At 43.7% G+C, this 9477-nt stretch overlaps 1 long non-coding RNA gene across 1 annotated transcript; it reads left to right on the forward strand.

Annotated features, from left to right (window-relative positions):
* The first annotated feature begins 8142 nt into the window (after positions 1–8142).
* On the forward strand, positions 8143–8822 carry LOC142658711 (uncharacterized). Its single transcript, XR_012850158.1, has 3 exons — positions 8143–8217; positions 8302–8412; positions 8597–8822. It is a non-coding gene; the product is annotated as an uncharacterized LOC142658711 (long non-coding RNA).
* Positions 8823–9477: the final 655 nt, after the last annotated feature.

Here is a 9477-nt window from a genome sequence, read left to right on the forward strand (position 1 = left end):
TAGGAGTCCCTGCCTCTCTGCAGGACAACTGTCCCGTACTGTAATCATGTTTTCAGTACGGGACAGCAGTTCCACGGAGTAGCAGGGACTCCTAGCATCGTACATCGTACATCGTACTCCCTGCACTGTGTTCGGTCCTGGACTTGCGGCCGAAATACGTCCGTCAATTACGGACATAATTAGTGTGTGTGCACATACCCTAACCGTCTCTGCTACCGGCCTGGGGACCAATTAGCAGTCGATTGCTGTGATTGGTCAGTCTTCAGAGACTGACCAATCACAGCCGTCTGTGACGTCGCCTGCAGGAGAAAGCTCCTGTCACTTTCTCTGATCTCCTCATTTCTGTGAGATCCGTGAGGAGATCAGAGAAAGCGGTGTAAAAAAAACAAACACTATTTTTATTAACCCCTTCCCGAAGATGGGCGTATAGTAACGCCCTGAGGATGAAGCGGGCATAGGAGCTGTGCTCGCTTCATCTTCATCGGGTGTCGGCTGCAATATACAGCCGACATCCCACTGCAACGACAGCGATCACTGTCCTCTCCGATCGCTGTAGTTTAACCCCTTAAATGCCGCTGTCAATGGCGACAGCGGCAATTAAGTAATTGCACCCCCCCCCCGCGAAAAATCGCGGGGTTCTGATGGTTGCAATGGCAACCAGGAAGCCTAGCAACGGCTTCCTGGTTGCCAGGTACGGGAGCCTATTAGGTCCTGCCCAAGGCAGGACGTAATAGGCTCAACTGTCAGTTGTAAAGTGACAGTTACAATACACTGCACTACACAAGTACATACAGAAGTAGTGCAGTGTATTGTACAGGGGATCAGAATATCAGATCTTCCAGTCCCCTAGTATGTGTAAAATAAAAAGTGAAAAAAAGTAAAAAAAAAGTTTTAGATAAATAAATAAACGTTTTACGTAATAAAAACAATAATCGCCTTGTTTCCCTGATCAAGCCCTTTATAATTAGAAAAAAAAAAAAGACAAAAACTAGACATAATAGGTATCGCCGCGTTCGTATTGGCCTGACCTAAAAAAATATCATATTATTTATCCTGCACGGTGAACATCGTAAAAAAAATACAATAAAAAACAATGGCAGAATTTCCTTTTTTGGTCACGTTGTTTCCAAAAAAATGGAATAAAAAGTGATCAAAAAGTCGCGCGTAGCCAAACATGGTACCAATAAAAACTACAGTGTGTCACGCAAAAAAACAAGCCCTCACAAAGCTCTGTCGACAAAAAAATAAAAAAGTTATGGCTCTCAGGAGATGGTGACACTAAAACATTTTATTTAGAAAAAAGTGTTTTTATTTTGTAACAGTAGTAAAACATATAAAAACTATATAAATTTGGTATTGCCATAATCGTATCGAACCGCAGAATAAAGCAAACATGTTGTTTATACTGCACAGAGAACGCCGGTAAAAAAGAATTAAAAAAATAGTGAAAGAATTTCTGTTTTTTGGTCTCCTCACCTCACAAAAAATGGAATAAAAACTGATCAAATTATCGCATGTACCCCAAAATGATACTAATAAAAACAACAGCTCATACCGTGAAAATCAAGCACTCACACAGCTCGTCAATGGAAAAATAAAAAGTTATGACTCTTGGAACGCAATAATGCAAAACGACGGCCCAAACTAATTTATATGTGCAGTTCTTCACCTAAAACCCCACGTCATCATTTGCAGCCCCCACAGGTAGACCCTGTAAATGCAGCGGAAACTATGACATTTTGGGGTCTGTGCTACATAAGGGGCTAGTGAAGTCAAAGATTAGGCAATACTGGAGTGCGGATGTTTCGTACAACACCACAGACACCCTTTAGAAGTGCGACTCCTGCACCCAATAATCCGGCCTGTGCATAAAGGATTGGTTCAAAGTGTACGTCACTATCCAGGGATAATTAATTTTATTATTCATTCTCCACATTATTACATCATCCTATTATGACCTGTTGCACTCCGCCCAGCTTACATATACCCTGATGTACTCCACATAGCTTACATATACCCTGATGTACTCCGTACAGTTTACATATACGCTGATGTACTCCGCCCAGCTTACATATACCCTGATGTACTCCGCCCAGCTTACATATACTCTGATGTACTCCGCCCAGCTTACATATACCCTGATGTACTCCGCCCAGCTTACATATACCCTGATGTACTCTGCACAGCTTACATATACCCTGATGCAGTGGCGTAACTACTGCCGCTGCAGCGGTAGCGACTGCTACGGGGCCCGCGGCATGAGGGGGCCCGTGTCGCCCGCCGGCACGGCCCCCATCATGGCCGCAGGCTCCGCTAGCAGCCGCTATGGCTGCTACAGCGGGACGCCACTGAACACTATGGCAGAGCAGGGAGGTATCTCCCCGCTCTGCCATTAAACAAAAGACATGTATCCCCTATCCACAGGACAGGGGATACATGTGTGATCGCTGGCAGAGATAGGGAGAACGGGGGACTGAAAGTCCCCTGAAGTTCTCCATCACAAACCTCAGACTTCCGGGGTCTGTGTCGGCAGCTCCGTAGAAATGAATGGAGCGCCGGTCGCGGAAGTCAGAGGTTAGTCATGGAGAACTTCAGGGGACTTTCAGTCCCCCGTTCTCCCTATCAATGCCAGCGATCACACATATATCCCCTGAAAAAAAAAATGTTTCATTTTCACGGACCAATTCTAATAAAATCTAAAAAACACCTGAGGGCTCAAAATGCTCACTACACCTCTAATTTAATTCTTTCAGGGGTATAGTCTCCAAATTGGGATCATACCTGGGGAAATTCTACTGTACTGGTACTTCAGGGGCTCTGCAAATGCGACATGGCCCCCAGAAAGCAATTCAGCAAAATCTGAGCTGCAAAATCCAAATGGTGCTCCGTCCCTTCTGAGCCCTGTCGTGGTTCCAAACAGCAGTTTATTACCACATATGGGGTATTACCGTAATCAGGAGAAATTGCTTTACAAATGTTGAGGTGCTTTTTCTCCTTTATTCCTTATAAAAATAAGAAAATTCTGTTTTTTTTCCAAAAAAAAGTCTCTTTTCATCTTCACAGACTAATTCCAATAAATTCAGCAAAAAACCTGTGGGGTCAAAACGTTAATTATACCACTAGAAAAATTCCTTGAGGGGTATAGTTTCCAAAATGGGGTCATTTTTGGGGGGATTCCACTGTTTAGGTCCCTCCAGGGCGTTGCAAACGTGACACGGCACCGAAAACCATTCCAGTAAAATCAGAGCTCCAAAATCCAAATGGCGCTCCTTCCCTTCTGAGCCCTGCTGTGGGTCCAAACAGCAGTTTATTACCACATATGGGGTATTTCCGTAATCGGGAGAAATTGCTTTACAAATGTTGGGGTGCTTTCTCTCCTTTATTTTTTGCAAAAATTAGACATTTTTACGTTTTTCCAGAAAAAAAGTAGATTTTCATTTTCACAGACTAAGGGTATGTTCACACGGCCTATTTACGGACGTAAATCGGGCGTTTTTGCCCCGAATTACGCCCGAAAATAGCGCCTCAATAGCGCTGACAAACATCTGCCCATTGAAAGCAATGGGCAGACGTTTGTCTGTTCACACGAGGCGTATATTTACGCGCCGCTGTCAAATGACGGCGCGTAAATAGACGCCCGCGTAGAAGAAGTGACCTGTCACTTCTTTGGCCGTAATTGGAGCCGCTATTCATTGACTCCAATGAATAGCAGCGCTAATTACGGCCGTAATTGACGCGGCGTTCAAGCGCCTGCACATGCCGGTACGGCTGAAATTACGGGGATGTTTTCAGGCTGAAACATCCCCGTAATTTCAGCCGTTACGGACCCCCGCCGTGTGAACATACCCTAACTCCAATAAATATAGCAAAATACCTGTGGGGTCAAAATGCTAACTATACCCCTAGATAAATTCCCTGAGGGGTGTAGTTTAAAAAATGGGGGTCACTTTTGGGGGTTTCCACTGTTTTGGCACCACAAGACCTCTTCAAACCTAACATGGTGCCTAAAATATATTCTGAAAAAAGGAGGCCCCAAAATCCAAGAGGTGCTCCTTTGCTTCTGAGGCCTGTGTTTCAGTCCATTAGCACACTAGGGCCACATGTGGGATATTTCTAAAAACTGCAGAATCTGGGCAATAAATATTGAGTTGCATTTCTCAGGTAAAACCTTCTGTGGTACAGAATTTTTTTTATTACATATGAATTTTGTAAAAAAAAATGAAATTTGAAAATTTCAGCTCTACTTTCCTTCAATTCCTGTAAAACGCCTAAAGGGTTGAAACACTTTCTGAATGCTGTTTTGGATACTTTGAGGGGTGAAGTTTTCAAAATGGGGTGTTTATGGGGGTTTCTAATATATAGGGCACTCGAAACCACTTCAGAACTGAACTCGTCCCTGAAAAAATAGCTTTTTGAAATTTTCTTAAAAATATGAGAAATTGCTGCTAAAGTTCTAAGCCTTGTAACGTCCTAGAAAAATAAAAGGATGTTCAAAAAACGATGCAAACATAAAGTAGACATATGGGAAATGTTAATTAGTAACTATTTTGTGTGGTATTACTATCTGTTTTACAAGCAGATACATTTAAAATTGGAAAAAGTCATAATTTCTTCAAATTTTCTCTAAATTTTCGTGTTTTTCACAAATAAGCAATGAATTTATCGACCACATTTTTTCACTAACATAAAGTACAATATGTCACTAGAAAACAATCTCAGAATCAATTGGATAGGTAAAAACATTCCGGAGTTATTACCACATAAAGTGACACGTCAGATTTGAAAAAATGTGTCTGGTCCTCAAGGCCAAAATGAACTGGGTACTCAAGGGGTTAAAGGCTCAGAAACGCTCAGAAACGCTCAGAAATTATCCTGCGGTACAGAATTTTATTCCGCAGCATGTCAATTGTATTTGTGTAAATGCTGCTTATTTGTTGCGGGTTTTCCCCATTGAATTCAATGGGGAGGTAAATCCTGCAACAAATAGCAGTTTTGCATTTTTTCGGCGGGTTCGCAGTGGTCCCACAGCGAAAAACGCAACTCAGAAAAAAAAACAAAGACTGCAGCGGCGGTCAAATGGGATGAAACCTCATCCCAGGGGACTGGCCTGGATTACGTCAGAGGACAGGCCTCCTGGGATGATGCTTCATCCCATGTGACCGCCACTGCAGCCAATCACAGGCTGCAGCGGTCTCCTGGGATGAAACGTCATCCCAGGAGGCTGGTCTGCTAGCAGGCTGGCTAAGTGCTGCAGTTTTCCGCAGCGGATATTCCGGGCGAAAAACTGCACCACAGTTTGAATGAACACCATAGTCGACTACAATTCTGAATTCAAAGGGGAAAACCCGCAACGGAAAATCAACTAAAACTCAGCATAAATTGACATGCTGCAGATTTAAATTACGCACCGCAGGTCAATTTATTAATGTTTATGCTGCGTTTTTTTCCGTAGCGTGGGCATGAGATTTTATAAATCTCATCCACTTTGCTGCTACTGTAAATGCCGTGGAATTTCCGCACAGAATTCCGTTGCAACGTTTACGCTACGTGGGAACTTGGCCTTAAGGCTTTGTTGTTTAATGGGTGGTTGCATTTCAGAATGGTTAGAAATACATTCCATGGTCAAAATGTTGACATCTGAACATCTCCATATGTGCTTGTCTCCAATTCTGATAAAGTTCTCCACTATATTTTTATTTTAGAGCATGGTTTTGGGTATCTGCCTCCATTCTACTACAAGAACATTAGTGAAGTTAGGCTCTGATGTTAGATGACACGGACCGCATCATTGCAATTCAATTTATCTCAAAAAATTGTTCCATGGAGCTGAGGTTCTGTGCAGTCATGTGAAGTTCTTCTGCACTAAACTTTTTTTTAGTTGGGTGGAGGGGGTGAAAACATCTCAGTGTATGAGATTATTGTCATTCGAATTTAGTAAAGTGCTGTAGCATTAAGATTTCCCTACATAGGAAAAGAGAGGCCTACAAAAACAGCCCTAGGTTACTACATGCATATTAACCCCTTAAAGAGGCTCTGTCACCAGATTATAAATGCCCTATCTCCTACATAATCTGATTGGCACTGTAATGTTTAAAGGGAATGTGTTGCCTGAAAAACATGTTTTTTTTATTTAAATTAAACATTTAGTGTGTAGGTGATTAAACATTGTTCCAATTTTTTTTATTTTTTTCACGAGTCAGGAAATATTATAAATTGGATTCAATTTTATAGTATTTACCATTTCTGGTCACTAGATGGAGCCATTCCTAAAATTGCAGCATTGCATGTGGTAAAGCAACCACATAGCTTTTCTGCTGCAAATTTTGGGAAAAGTGACTCGCTCTAGTGAGCTCACAGAATCCCCCCTCCCTTATCCTGGCAAGTGCCAGGAGAGGGAGGGGTTTCAATGTCTTCAAACCTCCTTACATTGTGTGCCGCCATTTTCAAAGCGACTACACAGTGGAAGGAGGTTGTACTGCGAGCATACCTGCGAGGAGACGCTCTGAGGAGGACCAGGACCAGCTTAGCGGACCAGGACCATCGAGGCGGACCAGGACCATCGAGGCGGACCAGGACCATCGAGGCGGACCAGGACCATCGAGGCGGACCAGGACCAGCGAGGAGACACTTCGAGGACGAGGAAGGACGAGGTGTACCAGTGTGTCGGACGTGGAAGGACGAGCGAGGCAACGGAGGAGGAGCAGCGAGTCGGGCGAGGAGGACAAGGAAGGACGAGGTGTTCCAGTGAGTCGGACGTGGAAGGACGAGCGAGGCAACGGAGGAGGACGAGCGAGGCGACGGAGGAGGACGAGCGAGGCGACGTAGGAGGACCACCGTGGGGGAACAGCGAGGCGGTAAGTAACGCCGAAATAGGCATCATGTGTGTCGGCATATACGGGAGCCCTGTGTCGGCATATACGGGAGGCCTGTGCCATCATATGGGAGGCCTGTGGCATCATATCATGGAGGCATATCAGGGAGGCCTGTGGCATTATATACGGGAGGCCTGTGACATATCATGTAGGCATATCATGGAGGCCTGTGTCATCATATAGGGGAGGTCTGTGGCATCATATCAGGGAGGCCTGTGGCATTATATACGGGAGGCCTGTGACATATCATGTAGGCATATCATGGAGGTCTGTGGCATCATATCAGGGAGGCCTGTGGCATCATATACGGGAGGCCTGTGTCAGCATATCATGGAGGCCTGTGGCAGCAAAAGCAGTGTGTCATCATTTCCAGTGTGGCAGCATTTCCAGTGTGGCAGCATTTCCGGTGTGGCAGCATTTCCGATGTGGCAGCATTTACGGTGTGGCAGCAGTTACGATGTGGCAGCAGTTACGGTGTGGCAGCATATACTTTGTGGCAGCGTATACGTTGTGGCAGCGTATACGTTGTGGCAGCGTATACGTTGTGGCAGCGTATACGTTGTGGCAGCGTATAGGTTGTGGCAGCGTATACGTTGTGGCATCATACCATTGGAGGCCTGTGTCATCATACCAAGGGAGGGCAGTGGCAGCATTTACAGTGTGGCAGCATTTACAGTGTGGCAGCATTTACAGTGTGGCATCATTTACAGTGGCAGCATTTAAAGTGTGGCAGCATTTAGAGTGTGGCAGCATTTAGATTGTGGCAGCATTTAGAGTGTGGCAGCATTTACGGTCTAGCAGCATTTACGGTCTGGCAGCATTTACAGTGTGGCAGCATTTACAGTGTGGCAGCATTTACAGTGTGGCAGCATTTACAGTGTGGCAGCATTTACAGTGTGGCAGCATTTACAGTGTGTCAACATTTACGGTCTAGCAGCATTTAGAGTGTGGCAGCATTTAGAGTGTGGCAGCATTTAGAGTGTGGCAGCATTTAGAGTGTGGCAGCATTTAGAGTGTGGCAGCATTTAGAGTGTGGCAGCATTTAGAGTGTGGCAGCATTTAGAGTGTGGCAGCATTTAGAGTGTGGCAGCATTTAGAGTGTGGCAGCATTTAGAGTGTGGCAGCATTTACAGTGTGGCAGCATTTACAGTGTGGCAGCATTTACAGTGTGTAAACATTTACGGTCTGGCAGCATTTAGAGTGTGGCAGCTATTTGTACATCACTTTATCTAATCCCACAATGTGTGTGACTTTTTGAACTGCAGTTTACCAGGAGGAGAGGGAGCGCGCCAGTGAAAACACAACCGTGAGGAGTGTATTCGAGGAGCATAGATACTTTGAACAGGTGCGGGAGCAAGGGGACTAGCCCAAACGTACAATAATTGCTAATTATGGTCTTTTATATATATTATTCTAATTTTTTTAATAGGAGGCAAAGCAACGCGATCAGATACAGACGACGACAGCAGCAACCGGAGCGGATTACCACCGTGGAGACGAACAGGCCATTCTGAGCAGCATAAGTAACGAATTATAGAAAGTAAGTAAGCCCTAACATAGGGAGTTCATATAAACATACATGACACACAAGTTCACCAGAGGAGCCAAACTATGCAGAGTGATCAGACAGGGATGTCATTCTTCCAAAGCGACCATGTTGCGTATAGTGCAACGCTTGAAGTTGATCAATCCATTGATACATTTTTTATTTTATTCTTCTTTAGGAAATATAACTTTGACATGCCGCATGATTGGCTGAAACGTTCTGTAATACAATGTGAAGGTACGGTGGTATTATGTGACAAAGCACGGTGTTTTCACCAGCTGCTAAAGGTCCGGTCGGATGATGAGATGAGAAAAAAAAAGGTGTTTTCATCTGCTGATGAAGGTCCAGTTGGATGATGTGACAAAGCAAGGTGTTTTCACCTGCTGCTAAAGTCTCCGGTTTGATGATGAGATGAGAAAAAAAAGGGGTTTTCATCTGCTGGTGAAGGTCCAGAAACATGATGTGACGAAGCAAGGTTTTTTCATCTGCTGATAAGTTCTTTGTGATTGTCGTTGACATCTGTGTCTTTTCAATGTAAATCTCTTTTACTGTTTCGTCTTCCAATTTCTACTTTTATATGTTGGTCCCTATCCGCGAATGTTGACTTTTTACCTGAACTCTTTTTTTGTGACTATGTAACAAAAACTTTTTTGGTTCTGCATGTAAATTTTATATTTGTGTTTATGATGGAACACTTCTTCTGTGTTACTTTGGAAGGCAGTTATGGCTTCATCAATAAAAAACATTTGGTTTATAAATGCTATTCTCTTTAATTCACTGTCTCGATTACATTAAAAAAAAAAAGAAAAATTGGGTTGGTCACACAAAAAAGCTATCCTCAAACATTGACATGGTGAAACTGTCTGGCACTGAGATCATTGACGGTTTTACAATGATCGTCTAAAACGACACACAATTTTGTGCCTTGGTCAACCGTAAATTACCAGTGCCAAACAGTTACCTATAAACAATGTAACATGTTGAATACTCACTTCTCCACATGACAATCTACAACACACCATAGGCCACATTTGTGTGATAAACAAGGGTGACTTCGCA

This window comes from Rhinoderma darwinii, chromosome 8 (genome assembly GCF_050947455.1).
Source record: "Rhinoderma darwinii isolate aRhiDar2 chromosome 8, aRhiDar2.hap1, whole genome shotgun sequence".
Lineage (NCBI taxonomy): Eukaryota > Metazoa > Chordata > Amphibia > Anura > Rhinodermatidae > Rhinoderma > Rhinoderma darwinii.